This window comes from Neophocaena asiaeorientalis, unplaced genomic scaffold (assembly GCF_003031525.2).
Source record: "Neophocaena asiaeorientalis asiaeorientalis breed wild unplaced genomic scaffold, Neophocaena_asiaeorientalis_V1.1 scaffold79, whole genome shotgun sequence".
Lineage (NCBI taxonomy): Eukaryota > Metazoa > Chordata > Mammalia > Artiodactyla > Phocoenidae > Neophocaena > Neophocaena asiaeorientalis.
Genome location: NW_020175402.1, coordinates 2,275,185 through 2,298,538, shown reverse-complemented (window position 1 = coordinate 2,298,538; position 23,354 = coordinate 2,275,185). Strand labels below are relative to the sequence as shown.

The window sequence follows — 23,354 nt, the reverse complement described above, 5'->3', positions numbered from 1 at the left end:
CAAAAATAACATTGGTACTTATATCACTTGAGGTTGTTGTGAAAATTAAATGAGGTAATAATAACAATAATAATATAGTGGGTTATTCTTATTAATGTAAACCCACTATATTCAAGCAACCCCCTCCCCCCAAAAAGTGTTAGACATGGTGCATAATGAAGAGAGGGTCATCCTGCAGGCACAAAGATGGCTTACAGATTAGTCTGACAGACAAGTACTCCAACCTCAGACAGGAACAGGCCTCCCTGGTTTGCACTAAATCCTCATCAGCAGGACCCAAGGGGGTGGTGTGCCAAGATCCACACCCCAGACAGAAGCTGGCTGTGAGTCAGGGGGTTTCTTTGACAGAAGCAAATGGAGAAAGGAGAGCATACAGGGCTTTGGTGGAAAAGGAGTGAAGGGGCTTTCTTCTACAGCCATAATTCCTTCTCTCATCCCCGTGGGGGAGGTAGAAGCCCCCAGGTTCTCCTTGTATCATCCTTAGGGACAAAAGGACACTTCTGGGAAGCTGGGCTGATGGAGGAAAGCAAAGAGAAAAGGCCTATCCTCTGAGCCTTCTCTACCAAGCACCCAGCACTAGTGCAGAGCAGGGGCCTCAGGCAGACCCCTAGGATGGGCAGAGCCAAGGGAGGGACTTCTCCAAAACTCCAGAGATGTGACAGCTGGATGTAGCACATGATCCTGCATTTTCTGTTCCTATAAAGCTCATTATTGGACCCACTGGCAAAATCTGTAGACTTCAGAAATGTATGCATGGTAATTTAATGTTGACCTGATTATGTGAGCTTGGTTACATAAGATAATGTCCTTAGGTTTAAGAAACATACATTCAGGGACTTCCCTGGTGGCGCAGTGGATAAGACTCCATGCTCCCAATGCAGGGGACCCAGGTTGGATCCCTGGTCAGGGAACTAGATCCCACAAGCATGCCGCACCTAAGAGTTCGCATGCCACAACTAAGGAGCCTGCCTGCCTCAACTAAGGAGCTGGCGAGGCATGACTAAGACTTGGTGCAACCAAATAAATAATAATAATTTTTAAAAACCTCAGTAAACTTTCAAACTACTTGCTATTATAAAAAGTAAAAAGAAATACACATTCAGTATTTGGAGGAAAGGGGCAGCATATCTGCAGTTTATTATCAAATGGTTCAGAAAAAAATGTATATTTAGAGGGAAAAGGATAAAGCAAATGTGGTAAATTTAAGATTTGGAGAATCTGGATGAAGGATATGTGGGACTTCTTGCAACTTCTCTGTAACTCTGAAATCATCAAAGTAGAGAAAATAATTTCAGGGAAACATGTACCTAGGAAGATACATAAAAGCTTATCCTCAAGACCTCCCATCTCATTCCCTCCCACTACAATTTTTCTCCAGCCGAGTCCCTGGACAGCAGTACCCACAGGTGGTAATGAGGAATAGCTAATTGATACTGATATGCCGTGCCCAGTAGGCACCAACTCACTCAAACTTCAACATCCCTGTGGAGGCAAATACTATTGTTTTCCCATTTTATAGATGGGCACACAGAGGTTCAGTAACGTTTATAGACACTATTTAAGTCAGGGGGTCTAACACCAGAGTCCAGTCCTGTTCTAGGAACTGATCATCTAAGCCAGGGCCAGAAGCTGCCCCCGGCTTCCCCCTTTACACCTTTTCCTCCCTGTGACCCCAGCTCCCTGGTTCTTGCACCAGTCAGGCCCGCAGGAGGAAGCCAGAGGGGCAGAATGAGACCCAACACCCCTCTGCTTCCTCCTTGCTTGACACATCCAGGTCAGTAGAAGCAGAGGCAAAATGACTTGTTGTGCTTTATCCCCATGTCTGAAACTCATCAGCAAAAAGGAAACCCAGTTAGCAGGGGAGGTTTAGGACAGCCCAGGCAAGAGAAGAGCACATCCAAGTCTCCTCCTTGAGCCACTCTTTCCCCGGGTGTGGCTCTGCCTGGGCTGCCCCTGGCCTGGAGGGGCCTGAGTAGCCGTCACCACTCACTTTTTGGCGGCTTTTATGGCCGCCTTGGTGACTATGCCTCAAGTAGCTGCTTTCTTCTCCATGGCTTTGGTGACCCTGACAGCCTAACATTCAGCACAGAGCCTAGCACAGAGTAGGCAGTGCCATTCCCTGTGTACTGAGTTCAGAAAGTTCTTGTGCTTCAAGCCCAGTCGTGCCTAAGATAACTGGGGAGTCTAAGAGGTTGGGGAATCTGAGCCTTTGGGTTTAATAGGCTCCATCAGTAGTTCTGGTAATCCACTAGGTTTGAAAACTACTGCACCAGAGAGTACTGGAAGGAAAAAAAGTCCCTACTCATCTCTTTACTGCTCACCTTCTCTAGGTCAGTGCTTCTCAGACTTTGATGTGCACCTCAGTTACCTGGAGATCTTGTTAAAATGAAGATTTGAATTCAGCAGGTCTGGATGGAGCCTGAGATTCTGCATTTCTAACCAACTCCCAGGGGGTTCCCATGCTGCTGGTGCACGGACCACACTTTGAGTTAGCAAGGCTCTAAAGTGGCCCCTGCCTTCCCGTTGTGACACTAGGCAAGCTGCTTTCCCTTTCTGGGCCCTTCTGACGTGGTACTCAGATCCTCTGACCAGGTTCTGCTTCCTAGCTCAGGTGTGACACATTGGCCAACTGGCTCCCTGGAGCTGGGAGGAGGAGGTAGCAGCCCCGGTAGCTGGTTGCTGTTGGGCCTTACCAAGGGGTGGGTACTCAGGGAAGCTTTCCATGCCCATGGGATTGCTCAGCATCATCTGGGTGATGCCTGCCTCCCCGGACTTCAGGGCTTTAGGGCTGTCTTCCAGCTTCTTGCCTGAGTGCCGGTCAAGCTTCTCTCTCAGCTCTGCAAACTTGCAGGTGTTGGGCGCTGTGGCAGTCCAGAACTGGTGAGTAGCCAGCTGCAATGCTGCCAGGATGGTTGGGGATGATCACCTGGAACCGGGGGGAAGTGGGGGGGACGGAGGATGAGGAGGGTATTAGCCAAGCATCCTTCAAAGGAGGTGGCTCTAACCAGCTAAGGGGTCAGCTGCCTTGGACACATTTTAAATTATAGTGAATATTTGAATGTTTATAGGGTATGCCAAGTTCCGTGCAAAGCAAATGTCATTCATTTCACTTTAATTTTCACAGCAGGGAGGCTGTGTAACCCAAAATTTCATAGCAAGGAAGTGGCAGAGCTGGGTATAAATGATGTCTATGAGCGATAGATATGATTATGTGTACTACTTCCCCCCACCTTTTAGAAAAATGGATTATAATAATAGCTACTTAACTTGTTAGGTGGCCCCAGGTCAGCTGTTTTATACATCACCTCATTTAATAATCCCAGGGTCACTGCAAGGTAGTCCTAGCCTCCACATGCACAAAGAAGAATGTGCTAGGGGCTTCCCTGGTGGCGCAGTGGTTAAGAATCCGCCTGCCAATGCAGGTGACACGGGTTCGATCCATGGTCCAGGAAGATCCCACATGCCTTGGAACAGCTAAGCCCGTGTGCCACAACTACTGAACCCAAGCGCCTAGAGCCCATGCTCCGCAACGAGAGGAGCCACCGCAATGAGAAGCCCGTGCACCGCAATGGAGAGTAACCCCGCTTGCCGCAACTAGAGAAAGCCCGCGGGCAGCAACAAACCCGACGCAGCCAAAACTAAATTAATTAATTAATTTTTTTTTAAAAAAAGAAGAATGTGCTAGACATTGCATTACGAAAGGGTTTCATGGGACTTCCCTGGCAGTCCAGTGGTTAAGACTTGTGCTTCCACTGCAGGGGGCGCGGGTTTGTAGAGGGAGCTAAGATCCCACATGGCACGTGGTGTGGCCAAATTGAAAATAAAAGAAAAAAGAAAGGGCTTCATATTCTGACTCTGGGTCAAGGAAACACCTGAGAGGTCCAAGCATACAGCTTCCCAGGTTCCATGCAAACCCACTGAATCAGAACCACTAGGGAGAGTTCTAGGAATCTGATTTTTTTTTTTTTTGTGGTACGCGGGTCTCTCACTGTTGTGGCCTGTCCCGTTGCGGAGCACAGGCTCCGGACGCGCAGGCTCAGCGGCCATGGCTCACGGGCCCAGCTGCTCCACAGCATGTGGGATCTTCCCGGACCGGGGCACGAACCCGTGTCCCCTGCATCGGCAGGCAGACTCTCAACCACTGCACCACCAGGGAAGCCCTAGGACTCTGAATTTTTGAAACACTTCCCCAGTGATTTCTAATGCATTTGGTTTGAGAACTACTGCTTTAAGGTATCAAGATCATACTTTGGAAATTAACCAGGTCACCAAAATGCATCATCTCGTTCAAGGGCAAACAGCAAATACATTGCAGAGTCAGGGTACTAACCCAGACTGACTGTACCTACACTGCTGACAAGAGCCCAGCATGGAGCCTGTGCTCAGTGACCACTTCCTGAATGACCCAGTGACCCATTCTGCTCTCAGGATGGTATGGCCACTTCAGGAGGACACCCATAAGTGGGCTTTCTCACCTGGAAGAGGAAGCTCCCATCTCTAAGGGCGGGTCATTCTTGCTGTCCCCTGCCATGTTGCCCTGCCTGATGTCCTTTAAGGACACGTTCTTCACATTGAAGCCCATGTTGTCACCAGGAAGGGGCTCAGCCAGGGCCTTGCGGTGCATCTCCACGGACTTGACCTCGGTGGTGATGTTGCAGGGGGCAAAGATGCCAGTTTCTACTTGGCCCACGGGCATGGTGCCAATACCTGAAGGGACAGAGAAACCAGACCCTAGTGGGCCCTCAACCTCAAGTACCCCCACCCAGCATGTGCTCACCCCCAGTCATCCTGCAGGGACAGCCGCAGGGGCTTGTCTGTAGGGCAGGCAGGCGGCATGATGGAGTCCAGCGCTTCTAGTAGCTTCGTGCCTACCACGTTCCCCTCCTTCCTGATAATTTTCTAGCTTCGGAACCAGGGCATCTGGAAAAGCAACCACATGTGCACCTTACTCAGCCCTGAGAAAGCCTGTCCCAGGTACCAGCCCGCACTTAACATGGGACCTCAAGGAATTTCTTTAAGCATTCTGAGCCTGGGCTTCCTCATCTGTGAAACGGCAATATCACTGCCTACTGGCAGACCAGTGTAAAGACACAAAAGACCACACTCAGCCCACCAAGCACAATACTTGATACGTACTATGTGCCCCTAAATGGTGGCAATTACTCCACATCTCGCAGGCATTGCCCCTGAATTGAGCCCAGACGTTTTAGGAAGCAGAGATTCCTAGAATCTGAATAGCCCTTACATCCCATTCCATCTGCTCATTATACAGATGGGGAAACTGAGGTCCAGAGAAGAGAAAGGACTTGTTAATGTTCAGCAAAGTTAAGTAAACATTAGTAATAAGAAGGAGAACAAGACTCAGATACTCCAACGCTCATACCTTCTAAAGACTAAGATGCTCCCCAAGGAAGCAGACTTATAAGCAAGGGCACATTATGGAGTAAAAGACCTTCTGGGAAGAGGACTTTCAGTATGACAGTGCATTGTATGCAGGCCTTTTAAGCAGACATTGTCTTTACTCCTCTAAAACCCTACCCAAAGCTCATCAGAGACATCATATTTGCCTTCAAAGATATATCAGTTAACTGGAAATCCAGGACAGAGGACATACAGAAAGAATCAAGGTGGTTGATATTAAGGGCCAGGTGGGCTGACCAAGAGCTGGTCAGCACTTGGACCTTATAGGTCAGGCAGACAATTGGAATCCTGATGAAGTGCCTCCTTTCAGCCGTGGGTCCTTGAGCAAACGTCTAGGCTTCAAAACTTCAGTATCCCACCTGTATCAAAGGAAACACCGGCCCCTACCACAGCACTGTAGAGAGGGGTAGGTGCCCTGGCCCTGAGGGCACTCACAGCAAGCTCTGTGAACTCTCAGTTCTTAGTGAGACTCTCAGAGGGGAAGAGGCAACAAGTGCCATGGGTGAAAGGGTGGGGAAGGGGCGTCAGGGAAGGTTTCAGTGGATGAGGAAGGAGGCTCCAGTCAAGGAAGCCTTCTTCCATGGAAGAGAAGCAAAGCTCTGCAATACAGAAGCCACACAGAACACATCTCGCCTCATGGACTCAAAAATTAGTGGCCCAAGGAAGAAGGCTACCATTTCTATTAACACTCAACTCTTATAGAGGATGGGGGAGAGGGGAGAGGTAGGAGGCTTTGAAAAAATTTAATAAGTAATTTTGTATAAATAATTCAAACTTGTAAAAAAAATAAAAGTATCTCTTCTTTTTCCAGAGGGGGTAATTGAGGGTCAGAGGTAGGTCGCCAAAGGACCCATGACTGGCAGATGGCTAAACCAGGAGTTGATAATGAGGCCGCCTCCTCATCAAACACCAGCCTCCTCAATGAGGATGAGCTCTTCAATTAATTTGATGAACTTGGCAACTCACTTAGCTCTGTGCCAACTCACAGACCTGCACAGCCTTTGAGGTTGGCATCATCTCCATCTTAAAGCTGGGGAAACCGAGGAGTTCAATGTCACAGGTATTTGAGAGCTGAGTCTAAACTCCAAGTCTACCATCTAGTCCACTGGCTGCATGCTTTGTTCTTTTAGCATCTAGAACATGGTAGGTGCCTAATAAATGCTCAAAAGGACATGAGCATGAAACTCCCTTATCTTACTAGCTGAAATGTATAACAAAACTCAGGGTGTGGGTGGGACTTCTTTAGTGGCACAGTGGTTAAGAATCCGCCTGCCAATACAGCGGACACGGGTTTGATCCCTGGTCTGGGAAAATCCCACGTGCTGCGGAGCAACTAAGCCCGTGAGACACAACTGCTGAGCCTGCGCTCTAGAGCCTGCAAGCCACAACTAGTGAGCCCACGTGCCACAACTACTGAAGCTCGCATGCCTAGAGCCTGCGTGCTGCAACTGCTGAGCCCGCGTGCTGCAACTACTGAAGTCCGTGCGCCTAGAGCCCGTGGTCCACAACAAGAGAAGCCACCACAGTGAGAAGCCCGCGCACCACAACGAAGAGTAGCCCCCACTCGCCACAACTAGAGAAAAGCCCGCGTGCAGCAACTAAGACCCAACGCAGCCAAAAACAAACAAAAAAGTCGGTGTGGGGAAACAGACATCAAAAACTTCAGATTTGTCATTTTAGATGAGTCCCCCTTTACCACTAATGCACTCTTACCTTGTCCCTTCACCTTTTAGATTTTTCTCAGCACTTGTCATCATACACGATATTATTCCCCACTCCCAACACACACACACACACACACACACACACACGACTGTGAGTGCTGTGAGCAGAGCTGCTTCTTATTCACTGTGGTACCTTCAGCACCAAGCACAGTGCCCTGTGTGCAGCCGTTCAAATACTGTCCAAAGGAACACATTACCAATGGCAGTTCTAATCTTTCTCAAGGGCAATTGGGCAGGGTATGTCAGAAGACTCCAAAATAATGCCTACCCTTTGTTTCGTTAGAGATTATACTAATTAAGTTATTGAGGACACATGCAAAGATTTATTTACCAAAATGCTTATGGCAATTTTAAATAAAATTAGAAACAGTATTCTTAGAAGCTTGTGCCCTTGGGCTATTCCTTAACTGTGTCCAGTTTTCCTATTTCACATGGGAATAAAATGCATTCTTCACGGGGTTCTGTATGTGTAAAGTGCTTAGTCTGGTATCTGTCACATAGTAATTTCTTCTATCATTAATCACCATTTTCATTTAATAATGGATATGGCTAAACAAAATACTGTATGTTGAGATTCAATACAAAACACACTCATTGGGCTTCCCTGGTGGCGCAGTGGTTGAGAGTCCGCCTGCCGATGCAGGGGACACAAGTTCGTGCCCCGGTCTAGGAAGATCCCACATGCCGCGGTGTGGCTGGGCCCGTGAGCCATGTCTGCTGAGCCTGTGCTCCGCAGCGGGAGAGGCCGCAAGAGTGAGAGGCCCGCGTACCGCAAAAAAAAAAAAAAAACACACTCATTAACTATTGAACATGTTTAAAATATTTATCTATTTAGTTGTGCCGGGTCTTAGTTGCAGCACGCGGGATCTTCACTGTGACATGTGGCATCTTTAGTTATGGCATGAAGGTTCTTTTTTAGTTGCGGCATGTGGGATCTTTAGCTGTCATACAGAATCTTTTAGTTGCAGCAAGGGGGCTCTTAGCTGCAGCATGTGGGATCTAGTTCCCTGACCAGGGATCAAACCTGGGCCCCCTCATTGGGAGCATGGAGTCTTAACCACTGGACCACCAGGGAAGCCCCTGAACATGTTTTTTTGTTTTTGTTTTTGTTTTTTTGCGGTACGCGGGCCTCTCACTGCTGTGGCCTCTCCCGTTGCGGTGCACAGGCTCCGGACGCGCAGGCTCAGCGGCCATGGCTCACGGGCCCAGCCGCTCCGCGGCACGTGGGATCTTCCCAGACTGGGGCACAAACCCGTGTCCCCTGCATCGGCAGGGGGACTCTCAACCACTGCGCCACCAGGGAAGCCCCCTGAACATGTTTAAATGGCAAGGAAATTTTAAAAATTAGAAGTGTTATAGAATATTATGTTTAGTTTGAGTCCAGCTGTGAACGTCGAGAAAGAACTACATGAAAACTAGGTTATCTGTTAAGCCATGGGATTGCAGTTTATGCTTCATATCTGCATGATATGCTCCTTGTAAAATGTTAGACATTACTTTTATAGTCAGAAAAAGATAGCTACGTACACGGGGAGCAAAAGCTTAAGAATCCTCAAGTCAGTTATAGAAAAGGTAGGCTTTAGGCAAATGCAGTAAATAGTAGCAGTTAGCGCTTGAGCGCCAACTGTTTGTGTGAACAGTTGCCCATGTGGAATCTCCCAGGTAATTCCCACAACCCCATGAAGTGAGTCCTAAGTCCCAGAGCATTAATACCTCCCTCGTCCCTTTACTGTGGGCAAGGGATGGAAATGGAGCTTGAACCCAGGTCTGATGCTAGAGCTAGACTTCCTTAGTAGGGTGACACTCATCTAGGAATGTTAAACCCTACCAGATTCTGGGATCCACGGGCACAGTGACTATATCTTAGACATTTATATTGCCCGCATAACTGCCTAACCCATCCTGAGAGGTAGGATAGCTTAGACGCAGTGAGCATGGGCTAGAATTCTAGACTCTGCTAACACTACCCAATAGAACTTTCTGCAGTGACAAATATTTCATAACTTCACTGTCCAATATGGTAACCACATATGGTTGTTGGGCACTTGAAGTGTAGCTAATGCAACTAAGGAAGTGCGTTTATTTGATTTAATCATTTAAATAGCCACATATAATCAGTGGCTACCATATTGGACAGTGAAGCTCTATGCTTACTAGTCACATAGTCTTGAGTTACCTCTGTTTGTTCCTCTGTAAAATGGAAATCAAATCATGTATCCCATGGCGATGGAGATCACTCACAGTGACTGGCCTAGAAGCACACTCTAAATCCTAGGTATTATATTCTAGGAAAAGCCCAAAGATTTGAGTTGGAAAGTCTCATGTAATTGGCCCTGCCCCCATCCGCCCTCACCTTTGTGCTGGGTTCTGTCATGTTGTCCCCAAGCCCGCCTCAGATGGGCACAAAGACAACAGCCTTAGTGTTGTAACCGATCTTCTTGAGAGAGGCCTTCACCTCCTTGCTGATTTCCTCAAAGCGCATCCTACAGTAAGGAGGCTCTGTGATGTCCATCTTGTTGACTGCCACCATGAGCTGCTTCACGCCCAGTGTATAGGCCAGCTGGGCATAATCACGGGTCTGCCTGTTCTTGACAACTCCAGACTCAGACTCGCCTACACCACTTGCCACGGTCAGCACAGTGCAGTCTGCCTGGCCTGAGGGACAGAGAGGAAGGTCCAACTCAGACCTGTCCTAGAACAACCACTGCCCATCCCCATAGCAGGGCCCCCATGGCAGAGCAGACAGCCCCCCCTGGTGGTACCTGCGAGGTGCCCATGATCATGTTCTTGATGAAGTCCCTGTGACCCGGGACATTGATGTTGGTGATGTAGTGTGTCTTGGTCTTGAACTTCCACAGGGAGATGTCAGTGGTGTGCCATGCCCCCGCTCCTCCTTCAGCTTGTCCAGCACCCAGGTGTACTTGAAGGAGCCTTTGCCCATCTGGGCCAGGAGTGGGAGGGAAAACCCCAGGGTCACTCTGCCTTCCAAATCTGCCTACCGACCAAGAAGAAAGTTCCCAAGTAAGGTGAGAGTCAGAGGAGACAGTAACAGGGCAGTGTATGGAGATGCCTTTGAATTTTTAAAATAATAGAATGTATTACTTGTACAATTAAGCTTTTCTTTCAGAGCAAGTTTTAGAGTCAGAATGACCCAGGGCCACAGTGAGCCTTGAATTAACAGCAGCAAACATGTATGTAATGCTGACCATGTACCTGGCGCTGTTTTTAGTACTTAACATGGAGTATCTCATTGAATTCTCACAGCGATTCAGTGAAGTTTTATTACCTCCATTCTACAGATGACATAATAGAGAAATGAACTGACTAGCTCAGGATCACACAGGTAATAAGCAGCAGAGGCAGGATTTGAACCCAAGGCATCTGACACTAAAGTTCATGCTCTTAACCATTACCCTGTGTTAAATGGTAGCTGTGACTGAGAATTACCCCTGGGATCCTGGGTAAGTTGAATTTCTTTCAGCACTGGTGAAAATGAGGCTACTAAAAATTCTGTAGCATATACAGGTTACCATGTTAGTCTAGGGTGTACTCTGCCTCTTGCCAGCTGGGAGGCCCTGAACATTTGTTCATTTCAGTTCTAAGTGCTGTGCTAGGCCCTGAAGGCAGAGTGGAGATCAGGAGAATCCAGAGACCAGGTGGATTCTTCAAGAAAATGAATTAGTTTATTAGGAGATAGGACTAGAACCCAGGTGTCCTGACTTAGAACTTGTATAAAGTCTCCCACAGTTTAGAATATATATTAGATAAGCAGTTCTCAAAGAGTGGTTCCAGGTCCTCTAGCTGTGGTTTTTAGAGGCTACATGACATGAAATTGCAACAGATTTAATGCAGAAGCTGATAAGAGAATCCAGCTGTCTGCCATTAAGCCAGACATTAATGATACCTGCAAAAAATGTAAAACAATGCCACCGCTCTAAGATTTTTTTGTTTTGAAAAATAGTTACTTTTCAAACACAAAACTATGATATTTATTTAATATGTAAGGGGTTTATCACTGTTATTTTTTTAAAATAGATTTATTTATTTATTATTTTTGGCTGCGTTGGGTCTTTGTTGCTGCGCGTGGGCTTTCTCTAGTTGCGGCGAGCGGGGGCTACTCTTTGTTGCGGTGCGCGGGCTTCTCATTGCGGTGGCTTCTCCTGTTGCGGAGCACGGGCTCTAGGCGCGCGGGCTTCAGTAGTTGTGGCGCAGGCTCAGTAGTTGTGGCACACGGGCTCAGTAGTTGTGGCACACGGGCTTCGTTGCTCTGCGTCATGTGGGATCTTCCCGGACCAGGGCTCGAACCCGTGTCCCCTGCACTGGCAGGTGGATTCCTAACCATTGCACCACGAGGGGAGTCCCCATACTGTTATTTTAAAATGAATTAAATATTTTAAAAACTCAGTTTTTTGTTTTTGTTTTTGTGGTACGTGAGCCTCTCACTGTTGCGGCCTGTCCCGTTGCGGAGCACAGGCTCCGGACGCGCAGGCTCAGCGGCCATGGCTCACGGGCCCAGCTGCTCCGCGGCATGTGGGATCCTCCCGGACCGGGGCACGAACCCGTGTCCCCTGCATCGGCAGGCGGACTCTCAACCACTGCGCCACCAGGGAAGCCCTAAAAACTCAATTTTAATTTTGAATATGGTAAATGTAGATATGTCTAATTGACATAAACAAAAACTCTTTGGGGTCCCTGTAAGAGTATAAAGGGTTTCTAAGACCCAAAAACTTGAGAACCACCACATCCGGTCATTTGTTTCTCCATGAACTTCTCGGTTATGCTCCACCATACTGGCTCTGGGCCAGCCCGTCTTTTCTCAGGGTTCTAAAGCTTTCCTGACTGGCCCCTGCCACATAAGTGGCTCCACAGCAACTGACGGCACCTCTGGAAGCCAAGAGTAGGAAAACGGGATCTTTGTAGCCGATGGCACAAATGTATGCCCTGTTAATTACTGTCTTTTTTCAATCCTCCTCATTTATACCTCTGCAGCAGCTGGTTCTCAGACCCCTCCTATCTTGTTGACATGCTTCTTCAACTTTCTCCAAGGTTTTCCACCCACCTCCCTGGCCCTCCGTTCTCATTCTCCTGCATGGGCTTCTCTTTCTCCACCCATCCCAGGGCTCTGTCCCTTACCCTTTCCCACAGCGTGTGCCCTGCTTACTCCTGTGGTCTAGTCTCCAACCTGGGCTTCCCTCCCGAGCTCCAGACGTCAATATACAGCTGCCCCGTGGACACCTCAAGTGTCACACATCTAGGGCAGACTCGTTCAGACCCAGACCAGCTCCGCCTCTGGTATTCACCAACCATCCACTTTCTCAAGCCAGGAATTCCTCTTCTTCCCTCACCCTCTTACCTAGAGCTAACCCCTAAGTTCTGTGGATCCCCCACCTCCGCGCCCCTGGACTCCATCCATTACTCTCCCCGCCACTGCTGCTGCCTGATCCCAGGCCAGGATTCTTGCTCACCTGTTCAGCTGCAACAACCTGCTGACTGGCTTCCCAGACCACAGTGTGGGGCCCTTTGGTCTGTTGTCCCTTTGCTGCCCGCAGTGTGCTCTTCCTAAAAGACTTGTCTGACCCCGTCATTCCCGTACTTGCAGTCCTTTAGTGGCTGCAGCGACAGTGGCTAGACTCCTTAGCAGGGCTGTCAAGGCCCATGTCCCCCTATCGTCAATCGCACCCCACCTGAGGTGCTCTGACCTGCTGTTCTGGTCTCCTCGTGGCCCATGGATACCCTCCTCATTCCCTCAAGACTCAGAGGGTGTCCCTTCCTCTGGGAAGCCTTCAGGGCCTCCCAGGCCGTGTTCATTATCCCTGCCCTGGGCTCCTGCAGCACCCACACAGTTACTGAGCTGGTCATGTGGCACAATGGTGTGTGACCAACAGTTCCCGGGGGACAAGGCTTGTTATGTTAGCCGTTGTATCTCCAGGGGCTGCCTCAACATCCATAATAGATGCACGGCCAATGAATCCTTTTCCCCCTTTTATTTATTTATTTATTTATTTATTTATTTATTTTGCGGTACGCGGGCCTCACTGTTGTGGCCTCTCCCGTTGTGGAGCACAGGCTCCGGACGCTCAGGCTCAGCGGCCATGGCTCACGGGCCCAGCTGCTCCGCGGCATGTTGGGGATGCAGCTTTACCTCCTGAGATACAGTGTGGCACACTTGAATTTAAACCTTGGCGCCACCTTCAGGCGAGCTGTTTAACCCTCCCGAGCCTCATTTCCTCACCTGGAAAATGGCAGCCACACCACCTGCCTGGAATGATTAAGAAAAGCACCTACCAGCGCAGCAGGTGCTCAGCGGGAGCGGGCTGTGCCCTCCCCCAGCATAAGCGCTCCCTCCCAGGGAGACCAAGCCTGGAAAGGGGGCGGGGGGCACTCAGACACAGCAGCCTCAGCTCGGAGGCCTCCCTCTCAAACCTTTCGATGGTCCTCTTGTTGACACCCCCGCATTTGTATAAGACGCTCATTTGTGGTGGACTTGCCTGAGTCCACGTGGCCGATGACCACGATGTTGATCTCTTGCCCATGCTGGGAGCTGCTGGGAGAGAGAAGGACAGGTGTGCTCAGGGCCCCTGCCCCTAGCTCACCTTCCCTGGGACTGGGCCAGCAGAGGTTGAGACAGGAGAAGAAAACAGTTGGCCAGGAAGGAAGGGGAAGGGGGCCTCCCCAACACCTCACACCTGGGGAGGCTGCTCTGGTCTCTCCCGCAGCTCCAAGAGGGTCATGTCTACCTCCTGAGTCAGGAAGAGCCCCTGGTGCTTCTTGGCATCTAGAGCTGACCCACCGGGTGCCCAGCCCCACCCCCTTTTACAGCCCACATCCCAGGCCTGCCTCTTGCATCCCCACATCCCCACTGGCTCCCACTGGTCCTCTGGACCACGTGGGAAAAACCCAGGGCGCAGCTCTCAGGGGGTGGGCTGTCATGTTTCAGGTGGGGAGGGGGTGAGCCCACTGCCCACCAAAAGGAGGCACCTGTGGGCTTTGAGATGCTGAACGACACCCTCTCCCCACCACTCCCAATGCCAGGTTGGGCACTAAGAGATGGCCCAAGGGTCAAAGGCAGGCCTGAGGATGGGAGGGGAAGGAAGGAACCTGGGGTCCGGAGGCGGTCCTGTACTTGCTGTCCCTGGGCGTTCAGGCGTGTGTATGGGAAAGGGTGGGAGCTCTAGCTTTTTACATATCTGCCTCCTGGGTCGTCCTGGGCCTCAAGAAGCAAATGGATTCATTCCTGTCTCCAGCCAGCACAGAGCTCGACCCATTGCAAACCCTGAGTTTGTTGAGTAAATGCAGAATCGCCGACTACCGCCTTCCAGGCCCTGCCCCCAGAGCCCTGTGTGCACCACCCCCTTTATGCTGCTACTAACTCTCTGAAGAGCGAGGATGCTGAGGCTCAGGGGCAGGACCACCGGTGAGAAAGTAGCAGAACGAGGGTTGGAACACAGGTTGTCTGACCCCAGCATCTTAGCCAGAGCATGGCTCTACCTCTCAGCGAATTAACGTCTGAAGGGAGGAAGGGACGTGACTGCAGCCACAGCCTTGTTCATCTCTGGGGTCCTAGCCTCCGGGAGTGGGTCACTAAGTGAATATCGAGGATGGCACCTGGAGGGGAAGATGAGCTGGAGGGGTCTCTCTCCCCTGAGGGAAGAGCTGCCCCCAGGCTTGAGGGTCAGAGCTACTGGACTGGAGTGTGAGGCCAGCACAATGCCAGCGTTTGGAGCCATCCACACGTCAGTTCCTGAGGACCAGGCTCTGTGCCCAGAGACCAGTGTGATGCAGGGAAAGGTGGCAGAAAGAACACGCTGGTCTAATTGGATTAGAACCCTGGCTTTACCACTCTCCTGTGGTCCTCCAGCCCGTCTGAGCCCAGGTTTCCAACTACCTCTCAGTGTTGTGGTGATCCTAGGAGATACGGCACCCCTCCCCCCACTATAAATCCACAGGATGCTGGCAATACAGTAGGTCCTTTAAAACAGCGGTCCCCAACCTTTTTGGCACCAGGGACTGGTTTCGTGGAAGACAATTTTTCCACTGACTCTGGGGGTGGGGGGGGTTCAGGCGGTAATGTGAGCGATGGAGAGTGGCAGATGCCCGCCGCTCACCTCCTGCTATGCAGCCCTGTTCCCAACAGGCCATGGACTGGTACTGGTCCGTGGCCGGGGGGCGGGGGGTAGGTTGGGGACCCCTGCTTTAAAAGACTTAAGGCGAAGTAGAAACACATGGGGGCGCTCTAACCACAAACCGCAGAATAAAATATCCTTACAACCAGGGCGATTGGGAGCTGGGGACAGCTGAGGGGCTGTTACTAAACCCTTTGCTGATGACATGACCAATTCTGGTCCTTCCTCTTGGATACAGGTGGTGGTAGAGAAAGGATTTGTGAGTGGGTGGTTGGATGATGTAGTTAATTTCAACTTCATCTAAGCTTTGCTGTTTACTAATTATTTTGCATCTTCTTATGTGAACAGAAATTTTTGGCTGTTAACTCCCACAAGTTCATAAAAGGTAAAGTGAGGCCCTAGTGTTACCCGAAAACTGGGTTCACCTCTTGGTGGATGTTGAGCCAAAAGACACAACAAAGCCAAGGAACGGGAGACGGATTTATCACTCGCAGCAAGTAAGGAGAACACCGGAGATCTTTCCCAAGGCGGTGTCTCCTGGAGCAGCAAAACTGGGGAATTTTTAAGCTGAGGGTACATGCATATTCATGAGGGGGCTTGAGCAGAGGAGAACTCAGCATAGAATTGGGGGAAAGGTTGACAGAGTCCAAGCTTTAGTTGGTTGAAGTCCTGAGGGTCAGCAAAGGTCAGCATCATCATTCCTTAGGTTCCAGTTGATCTCACGGTTGAGGGGGTTTAAATTCTGCCAAACAGCCCAAGACAGTGCTTCAGGCTAAGCTGTACCATTGAAACAGAACTGGGAGTCTTTACAACTGATTTATTATCTTTGATCTTGTTACTTCTCTTGTCTGTTCCCTTGTTCCTCTTGTCTGTTCATTATTACTGAGACCTCTTCAATGGCAAGCATTGTGGCCAAGCTTAGATCACAAAATGGGTTAGGCCTGGGACTTTCCTGGTGGTCCAGTGGTTAAGACTCCACGCTCCCAACGTGGGGGGGGCCTGGGTTCGATCCCTGGTCAGGGAATTAGATCCCGTACGCCGCAACTAAGAGCCCACATGCCATAACTAAAAGACCCCGCATGCCGCAATGAAGATCCCGCATGAGGCAATGAAGATCCCGTGTGCCTCAACTAAGACCCGGCGCAGCCAAATAATAAATAAATATTAAAAGAGAAAAAGGGTTAGGCCTAAAGTGGCTTCTCTATATCTGGTTCTTTTCTTCCGGAGACCTCCTACCCTATCTACTAGGGACAGTTATATTTCTCACCCATCTCTGGCCTTTCAGCTCAGGTTTCTGAGACTCTCTGTGGAGTGCTGGGAAGGAAACTGGCTTTAGGATCCAAAGACCAGGCCCCAAGCCGCAGCTCTACCACCTCATGGCTGTGTGAACTTGGGCAGGTCACTTGACCTCTCTGAGCCCCATTATCTCATCGGTAAGGGAAGGATGGTGATAGCCGTCCTCACAGGATTATTGTGAACATCATGTGAGCTGTAAAATGATTTTGCTGCAGGAATGCCTGTTTGTTGTATGGCATTAGCCTGTAGAAATATGTCAATAAGTTTTGACATATTTCAATGGTTTTAACATGCTGATTATTTGCTGACCACCTCCCCAAATGGGTCAGAAATTTCATTTTACCTCTTAAGGGGTTTTCCAGTATCTGGGTTTTTAAAAGCACTGGACTGGGCTTTTTGCCAAGGGGAGGTTGGTAGTGACTTAATTGTCCCTGAGGGTCCTTCTCTGCACCAGCCTATCATCAGCCCAGAAACTCCACTATCGGCAGTGTTTTAGTTCAGGCTGCTATAACAAAACACTGCAGACTGCATGGCTTAAAAACAATAGAAATTTATTTCTCACAGTTCTGGAGGCTGGAAGTCTGAGGTTAGGATACCAGCATGGTTGGGGGAGGGCCCTCTTCTTGGGGGCTGACTTCTTTTTGTGTCCTCACATGGTGGAGGGGGCAAGGGAGCTCTCTCAGTCCTCTTTTATAAGGGCGTAGTCCCCAAAGGCCAGATCTCCTAATACCATCGCATCACACATTCAGATTTCAACAACAGAAGCATTCAGACCAGAGCAAGCAATTTGCTGCTTTGGGTTCCTCTTTTTAAAAAAAAATAATAAATTTATTTATTTACATTTTATTTTTGGCTGCATTGGGTCTTCATTGTGGTGAGCGGAGGCTACTCTTCACTGCGGTGCGTAGGTTTCTCATTGCGGTGGCTTCTCTTGTTGCAGAGCACAGGCTCTAGACACGCAGGCTCCAGTAGTTGTGGCATATGGGCTCAGTAGTTGTGGCTCACGGGCTGTAGAGCGCAGGCTTAGTATTTGTGGCACACGTGCTTAGTTGCTCTGCGGCATGTGGGATCTTCCCGGACCAGGACTCGAATCCGTGTCTCCTGCATTGGCATGTGGATTCTTAACCACTGCGCCACCAGGGGGGTCTGGGGTTCCTCTTTTAAAGCATCACCAACTACCCCCCCCCCTTTTTTCTCCCTTTCCTTCTCCCAAAGGGCTTTTCTCACTGACTTGCTGATTCTTTTAATGCCACCTTTGGACACTTTGGTTTGGCCTAAGGCTTCAGCCTCCAGATAAAACTGCTTCTAGCTCTAAGAAAAGCCAATAGTGGAGACTCCATTATGAGGTCTTCCAGGGCAAGGACCATGGCTCAGTCATCTCTGTATCCCCCAGGACCTAGCAAAGGGCCTGGCATACCATAGGTCTGCAGTGAATGCTCGTGGAATTGGCAAGTTTTACCCAGAATCAAACAAAAGTGTCCTTCCATCATCACTGCAGCTAGGAAGGAAGGTACAGAAAAGGATTTAAGACAGGGAGACCAAGCTCAGTCTTTCACACATTTTCACAGTCTGTCTTTTTTTCCCTCAACACTAAAGTTTGGGTTTGAAAAAATTAATTACTAAATTAATTAATTGTTAATTATTAAAGCAGTGCACAAGTAAGAGAAACTAAAATAGTATATGATATCACTTATATGTGGAATTTAAAAAATAATACAAATGAATCTGTATACAAAACAGAAACAGACTCATAGACATGGAAATCAAACTTGTGGTTACCAAAGAGAAAACAGAAGGGAGGGAGGAAGGGATAGTTAAGAGTGTGGGATCAACAGATATAAGCTACTATACATAAAATAGATAAGCAATAAGGATTTGCTGTATAACAGGGAAACAATATTCAATATCTTCTAATAACCTGTAATGGAAAATAATTTGAAAAAAAATATATAGCTGAATCACTTTTCTGTATACCTGAAACTAACACAATATTGTAAACCAACTATACTTCAATAAAAAAGCAATATATAGGGCTTCCCTGGTGGTGCAGTGGTTGAGAATCTGCCTGCCAATGCAGGGGACACGGGTTCGAGCCCTGGTCTGGGAAGATCCCACATGCCGCGGAGCAACTAGGCCTGTGAGCCACAACTACTGAGCCTGCGCGTCTGGAGCCTGTGCTCTGCAACAAGCGAGGCCGCGATAGTGAGAGGTCCGCGCACCGCAATGAAGAGTGGCCCCCGCTCGCCACAACTAGAGAAAGCCCTCGCACAGAAACGAAGACCTAACACAGTCAAAAATTAATTAATTAATTAATTAAAAAAAAAGGAAGTAGTGGCTTCAAAAAAAAAAAAAAGCAATATATAGTCAATATAGCAGTTATAGAAATACAGAAAGAAAACCAAATTATTCATAATCCTACAACCACCCAGACACTATCATCGTTAAATTGTCATATTTCCTTCATGTTCTTCCTTTCTTTAAAAAAATCCTATGGCAGATTGGGAGTGGTCTGGAACTCTGACAGGTGTGCTGGGAACATCACAGCCTGCATCCCAGCCCTTACCAGGCACCTGCTCCGGCCCCTCTTGCTCCAGCACTGCTCCCCTCTGGGGAGAAGGTGCTGGTGCTGGAGAGGGAACAGAATCTGCTAGAACCTGACCTTCAGGGCTTCTGCTCCAGCAGTTTGGGATTTGACCGCACCCCGATATGGTGGTGGTGTCTACTGAGCAGATAGCAGCCCCTGTTCACACCCGGCTCTGGCTCTCGCCTCTCCACCTCCAGCCCCACCTCCTACCAAGGTGATAGCTGCCAAGGTACTCTGGGGGGGGAGACGTGACTCATGCTCACATCAGATCCAGCTCTTCTACCAAAGCCACTGGACTGTAGAGGGACATTCCCACACAAGGACAACCCTTCAGGATCAGGATAGGTAAATGTTTCACCTAACTTCATAGAGACAGAAGAATTTGTTTCAAATGAAAGAACAAGAAAAAACCCTGCAAAAACAACTAATGAAACAGAGATAAATAATTTGCCAGATAAAGGGCTCAAAGCTACTCTGAACTAGGGAAAAGAATAGACGAACACAGTGAGAATTTTAACAACAAACTAGAAAATATAAAAAAGAACCAGTCAGGGACTTCCCTGGTGGTCCAGTGGCTAAGGCCCCATGCTCCCAATGCAGGGAGCCCAGGTTCGATCCCTGGTCAGGGAACTAGATCCCACATGCCATAGCTAAGAGTTTGCATGCCGCAACTAAAAGATCCAGCATGCTGCAATGAAGATCCCATGTGCTGCAACTTAGACCCAGAGAAGCCAAATAAATAAATAAATATTTTAAAAAAAGAACCAGTAAGAACTGAAGAATACAAAAACTGAAGTGAAAAACACACTAGAAGGAATTAATAGCTGACTAACAGGTCATATAACAGGTCATACAGAAGAAGGCATAAGTGATCTGGAAGATAGAATAATGGAAATCACCCAGTCAGAACAGCAAAAAGAAAAACAAAATTTTAAAAATGAGAACAGTTTAAGGGACCTCTGGGACAACATCAAGTGTACTAACCTTCGCATTATAGGGGTCCCAGAAGGAGAAGAGAGAGAGGTGTCAAAGATGTATTTAATGCAATCATTGCTGAAAACTCTGAAGCATTCATGACATGGAATATGACTCAGCGACACCAGGGAATGAACTACTGAAACATGCAACAACTTGGATGGACCTCAAGGGCATTATGCTTAGTGAAAAAAAGTCAATTCCAAAAGATTACGTACTGTGTGATTCCATTTGTAGAACATTCTTTTTTTTTTTTTTTTGCAGTATGCAGGCCTCTCACTGTTGTGGCCTCTCCCGTTGCGGAGCACAGGCTCCGGACGCGCAGACTCAGCGGCCATGGCTCACGGGCCCAGCCGCTCCGCGGCATGTGGGATCTTCCCGGACCAGGGCACGAACCCGTGTCCCCTGCATCGGCAGGTGGACTCTTAACCGCTGCGCCACCAGAGAAGCCCTGTAGAACATCCTTAACATGACACAACTATGGAGGTGAAGACCAGATCAGTGGTTGCCAGGGGGACAGGGACAGGGGTGAGGAGGTGGGATAGGGTGGGAGTGTTTAGGAATACAAGACATAGGACAAAGCAACTGTGATGATGGGACTGTTCTGCATCTTGATTGTAATGGTGATTACTGGAACCTATACAGGGCATAAAGTAGAACTACACACATATACACACGAATGAGTGCAATTTTTAGAAGATGGTGAAAACTGAATAAGATCTGTAGACCAGTTAGTAGTAATGCAGCAGGAGTAATGTGAATTTCCCAGTTTAGGTACTCTACTACAGGGAATTCCCTGGCCGTCCAGTGGTTAGGACTCCATGCTTCCACTGCAAGGGCCATGGGTTCAATCTCTGGTCAGGGAACTAAGATACTGTACTACAAATATGTAAGACGTCACCACAGGGGGATTCTGGGTGAGGATACACAAGTCTCCATGCACTAGTTTTACACTTTCCTTTGAGTTTATAATTATTTCAAAATAAAAGTTTAAGTTTTCTTTTGAGGGGGTGTGGGGGGCAGTGGCTATGAGAGGCCGCTCCATCTCCCAATGTATTTAATATTTAGTGCAAAGATTCTTACCCTTCCCAGGGTGGGATGCCAAGGTTCCATTATCCTTTTCCCTGTGGCTCTGGGGAGGAGGTTGATGTAGGTGTAACCGCACAGGTGCCTACCAAGGAGGGTGGAGGGAGAGTAATGATGCCACCATTTGTAGACAGATGGGTCAGGTATGAGAGCAAGGACCAGTTTGAATTCCCCTGAAAGCCAGCCTGCATGCTGTCTTGAACAGGAGAGACTCTGGCCTCTGACTCCTAGTACAAAAAAGTGACCTCTATACCAAAGGGGAAAGGGGGAGGGGAAGGATGAATTAGGAGTTTGGGATTAACAGATACACACTACTATATATAGAATAGATAACCAATAAGAACCTACTGTATAGCACAGGGAAGTATATTCAATATCTTGTAATAACCTATAATGGAAAAGAATCTGAAAAAGTATATATATATATTCTATATATGACTATAGAATATGACTTTTCTATAGTCACATATATATATGACTGAATCACTTTGTCGTATACCTGAAACTAACACAACACTGTAAAACAACTATACTTCAATTAAAAAGCAAACAAACAAAACAGACCTCTACTTTTCATGAATTGTGTAGTTCTCCAAGCCTTTCTGTGATTATCCTTAGAGACTATTTTAAAAGCTGCTTTGTCCAAGGACCCTTCTCCTTAGTAGATCCTAAAAATAAACTCTAAACTAGTCCATTAAAAATCTATTAACACTTCTGCTGTGGACCAAGATGGAGTAACAGGTACCAGATAAACTCCCTCACCTGAAACAACTAAAAAAACTGGACAAAAATATATATATATATATAGAGAGAGAGAGAGAGAGAGAGAGAGAGAGAGAGAGTAATGGTTTTCTAACATGGACCACGAGCAAGGGAGGACAGTGATTCCTGAGGAGGGGAAACCAATAAGGTGAGTTTACGATGGCTCCAGCTTATTGCCTGGAGATAGTTTCTGAGCTGCAGCAGAGGGAGAGGGAGGGGAGCCCGGGGAGGGCCTGGCAGACTCCTGGGGTAGAGATGGAATCAAGGAAGTAAGTTAGCAGGGCCAAGCAACAGAGAGGAGAGAGCTGCAGACAGAGATCTGCAGAGGGTTCCCTCTTCAGCTGAGGAACTGAATTAGCTCGTGTGTAAAGAAACTTAACTACCTGAGGCTGTGGAAAGAACCATCACCAGAATTCACTAGTGTCGGGAATACTTTGTATTCCCACCAGCCAGAGTGGAAAACCTCACAGTTCAAGAGGGATTGGGTAAAGTATTCCAAAGTGTACTGTCTCAGTAGTGGCACAAAATGAGCCCTAGAATAAAGGCTGCTTTAATCCCACCTTACAAAACCTCAAAACAGGCCTTGAAAGAATAAATCTATTTCCGAGTAACTTGTGGCCCAGAACAAATTTCAAGAAAATGTATAGGAATACAAAAATATCCAGCACCAAAAAAGGTAAAATTTATGATGTCTGGCATCCAATAAAAAATTGTCAGACATGCAAATAAGCAAGTAAATAAGACCCAAAATGAGCAGAAAAAAACCCCAGTCAATAGAAACAGACTCCAAAATGACACAGCTGATAGAATTAGTAGAAAAGGGAATTAAGAGTTACTTAATTAGTACATTACATTCTAGGTGTTCAGGCAGGTAGAAGAAAGGTTAAACATGATAAGTAGAGACATGGAAGATTTTTAACGTCTTTTAAAAATTTTGGTGTGGAGTCATGGATTCTATTTATGACCACAGTAAGCCGTCTGGGTTTAGGATCAGGTGTGGGGTGAGGATGGGGGTTTGAGCTGAAGGAACTCCAGGTGGGATTGAGGAATCCACAAACTGCTCCTGAATTTTTTACGCAGCTACTCCTGGGCTCTCAGTAATCTCCATGGCCACCACTACACCCTGCCTCCCCCTCTAAAATGCTGGCCAAATCCCCAGCCTCATTCTTCTTAGCACAAGTTGGCTAAGGGCATAGAGTTACACAGACCTGAGTTTAAATCCCAGCTTTATCATTCACTAGCTGTGTGGCCTTTGACAAGTTTCTTAACCTCTTTGAGCCTCTGTTTCCTCCTCCGTAAAATGGAGATACTAATATATATCTCATGAGGATAAACCCAGATCACATGTGTGAACATGCCTGGCATGTACTGGACATTCAATAA

General features: G+C 48.0%; 1 pseudogene; it reads right to left on the bottom strand.

Annotated features, from left to right (window-relative positions):
- Window positions 1-1,986: 1,986 nt before the first annotated feature.
- Window positions 1,987-13,661, bottom strand: LOC112414382 (elongation factor 1-alpha, somatic form-like; annotated as a pseudogene).
- Window positions 13,662-23,354: the final 9,693 nt, after the last annotated feature.